The following is a 4,005-nucleotide window of genomic DNA, read 5'->3' as shown; positions in this document are numbered from 1 at the left end:
ACAAGGACCCTTGGCTGGTTGGCATTTGTCTAGCCCTGGTGAAAGGGGATGGGTGTGTGCTGTGCTTGGGGACATCAGGTGACCCTATCTGTAATGATTGGAACATCATCAGGATTCTCCGTTTTGATGGTCAATTCTGGGTGGTCTCCATGTGTGGTCTTTCCTGCAACCAGCTAATCTGAAACTCAGGCCTCTGTTGAGCTCATAGGACTGTGCCCTACAGTAGTATCTGAATGAAAAGATGTGCTTAATATTTCTACCTGTAGGAAATCTCTAGTCACTGTATTTGCTTTCAGGGCTACTATGCCACATCAGACTGGAAGGCAGAGCAAGACGAATTCTACAAGAAATAAAAAAAATCCAGAAAAATCTAAGAGGAAGAAGAGAAAATTGCTGTTCCAAGCGCTTCTGCAGAGTCATGCCAAAAGAGAGCTGGCACACCTGGTAAGTTCTTTTGGGAGAAACCTTCAACAAACCGTACGATAACAGGAACAAAACAATTTTAGTAGCTCTAAATAATTAGAGTAGCATCTAAATAATTAGAGTAGCATCTAAAATAATAGATTAATAAAATAACTAGAAGCAAACCAGACAAAACAATGAAGGATTTGTACATGGAAAGAAAAAACATTTTTTTTTTGGCTTGATCTGGTCCAGCAAGATGATTCATGGGAAAAAGTCACCTGCTGCCATCCCCAGAACCTATAAAAGACAATATTGTTTTTTTTTAAATATTTATTTATTTGTTATGTATACAATATTCTGTCTGTGTGTATGTTTGCAGGCCAGAAGAGGGCACCATACCTCATTACAGATGATTGTGAGCCACCATGTGGTTGCTGGGAATTGAACTCAGGACCTTTGGAAGAGCAGGCAATGCTCTTAACCTCTGAGCCATCTCTCCAGCCCGACAATATTGTTAAGGTAGATAACAGTAGCCCCCATCAGTCTGCAGAGTCAGTCTCAAGTTTCAAAGTCTCAGCAAAAAAATTGTTGAAAAAAATAGAAAAGTGAATGTGGAATTTATGTGAACCCCACACAATCAAAACAGTCTCAAAATACAGCAAAATTAGAGATTCATAATTCACAGTTTCTACAAGGAAAAGTAATTAAAGTCGTGTGGTAATTGTATAAACTAATGGCACGATGGATCCATGGTGGGACTGAGGGGGGCTTGTTCCTCTAAGACACGGTTTCTCAGGGTAACCCTGGCTGTCCTAGAACTCGCTCTGTAGACCAGCTGACCTCTAACTCACAGAGATCTGCCAGCCTCTACCTCTAGGCTTGTGGCACCACCTGGCAAGGGGGAGATTTATATTGTAGATATGAGAGAGAGAACAGCCAGAAGCATCTGGAAGAGAGAGGAAATAGTAGATTGAACATGGCCAGCACACTGGACCCGGCCAGGAGAGGAGGCTGGAGGGAGCGATGAGGTGTAAGGGAGGGATGCGTCTGAGCTGGAGGGGTGGGGTGGTTGTGTACCTGGGAAGAGCTAGGTTCTTGAGATATGGGGGGGGGGTTGTGAGGACTGGAGGCCAGCAGTGCCTTTTCGTTCTCTCTGACAGGTATAAGGGAAACGGCTCCTTTGGTTGAGGAGAGCCAGCTTCACGAGCTCCTGGGGAATGCTGGTTTGGGTCAGAATTTGGAGAGATGGAGTTTCCTTTGAACCTGACAGTAACGACAATAAGGAATACATACAAACCAAGGTATCATAAGTAAGAATTAAGAAACAAACTCATGCCAGGCAATGGTGGTTCGCATCTTTAATCTCAGCACTCAGGGAGGCAGAGGCAGGCAGATTTCTGAGTTCAAGGCCAGTCTGGTCTACCGAGCTAGCTCCAGGACAGACAGCCAGGGCAACACAGAGAATCCTACTCTCAAAAAAAAGAAAGAAAGAAAGAAAGAGAGAGAGAGAGAGAGAGAGAGAAGAAAGAAAGGAAGGAAGGAAGGAAGGAAGGAAGGAAGGAAGGAAGGAAGGAAGGAAGAAAGAAAGGAAGAAAAGAGAGAGAGGAAGAGAAAGAAAAGAAATAAAGAAATTCATGGTAATAGCCAATTAACTCTGTCAAGACGCCAAGTCTGTGCTAGGAGAGAATAGTTGTCAACAAACTGGAGTTCCAAATGCAAAAGGATAAACTGAGTTTGCTATTTAATACTGAGGGACTAGGAGGTAGGCTCTCTGATAGATAGACAGGGACAGGAAGGGCCATGACCAGGTAATACAGGTAATAGAGCTTCCTGAAAACGCCCCTCCTCTGCTCTCTGAAGAGTCTTTGTCTCTGTGGCTGCTGTATGTATTTCCTCACCTCTAATAAAAACCTTTTTTCACCTGCTGATTCTGTCTACTCCTGTTTGCTGTGTTGGAGATACCCCCAGCTATTACCTCTTGCTCTGGAGATTTTTTTCCTTGCCTTTTAATTCTTTAACTGGCAGAGAAAATGACCCTGAGCAAAACTGGAGTCTAGTGCCTAGCTTGCCCAGAACGTCTCCAGAGGACCATGGAGAGGTAACACACCAAGGTGAGTACAGACAGACTCCGAAAGGATAGGAAGGATAGGAAGGTGTGGTTGCCCAGCTGCATGTGTGTGTGTTTGTGTGTGTGTGTGTACACTGACTTCTTAGATTAAAACCTAAAATCATTAGAAAAAAATGAAAAATAAAAGAAAATGTAGGGCTAAGTCTTTATTACTGTGGTTCTGGAGCGATGTGGTTAAGAATGCTCCCTGATATTCCAGAGCACCAGAACCTGGCTACCAGTATCTAACTTCCAGCCTCCTTGGGGATCGACACCATGTGGCAAAGACATTCACACAAATACAAATAATTTTTTGTTTGGCTTTTTTGTTGTTGTTTTTTGTTTGTTTGTTTATTTTTTCGAGGCAGGGTTTCTCTGTGACTTTGGAGTCTGTCCTGGAACTAGCTCTTGTAGACCAGGCTGGTCTTGAACTCACAGAGATCCACCTTCACCTGCCTCTGCCTCCTAAGTGCTGGGATTAAAGGCGTGCGCCACCACTGCCAGGCTTTTGTTTGATTTTTGAGACAGAGTTTCTCTGTGTAACAGCCCTGGCTATCCTGGAACTTGCTTTGTGCGATTAAAGGTATGTGCCACCACGCCCAGCAATGTCTTATTTTTTTATATCTTTTTATTCTATTGGTTGCCTTTTTCACTGTTGTGATTAAAATACATGACAACAATCAACTCAAGGAAGGAAAGCTTTCTCTGACTCACAGTTTGAAGGGTAAGAGGTAGAGATGGGTTGTACAGAGGAGAGGAGAGCTCCGGGAAGGCGAAGTTTACCTAAGACCCTGTCTCTAGCGATAAGGGGGCTTGCCGCCAAGGACTTGAGTTCAATTCCTGGAACCCACATGGGAAGGCGAGAACTGACTCCTCTGACATCTGAATACAGTGGCATGTGTGCACCTCATCATGTGTGCACCTCATCATGTGTGCACTCATACACGCACCATTGTTACAGGATTTCTGTTTATGTGGCTGGACTGTTTAATTGAAGAGTTTCCATTCAGCTGGCCAGAATGGATCAGCGAGTCTTGGAGGACCAAGGAGAAGGAGAAAGAGTGACCCGGAAGAAAGAGGTGTGGCCAGAAGGTTATGCAGGCCATTTTGGAGCCAGGAAACCAGAGCTATAGGTGCTTGCGGGGTACTGGATCTGTCCCACATTTTTTTCCTTTAATATTTGTGCATGGGACTTGTTCAATAATAAATAATAAAAGAATCATTTTACATTGATAAGTATTTTGATACCCAGTTGTGGAAGTTTCTCTGCTAATGCAGTAAACCAAATCAAGTCAAATTAATAAGACCAGGTTTAATCTGAGCGAAGCAAAGTCCTGGGTAACTTGCGAGGGAAAGGAAACAGGAGAGAAATCACACTGCAGGTGTAGGAACTAGGCGTTCCTAGATCTGGCGACGTCTTAACCTTGAGGGAGGAGAGGAGCTTAGCTTGGAGGGCTTCCTGAGGGGCAGAGTTTGAAATGTGGAAGAGTGAG

Source organism: Myodes glareolus, chromosome 17 (assembly GCF_982192425.1).
Source record: "Myodes glareolus chromosome 17, mMyoGla1.1, whole genome shotgun sequence".
Lineage (NCBI taxonomy): Eukaryota > Metazoa > Chordata > Mammalia > Rodentia > Cricetidae > Myodes > Myodes glareolus.
Note: the sequence above shows the minus strand (reverse complement) of the source record.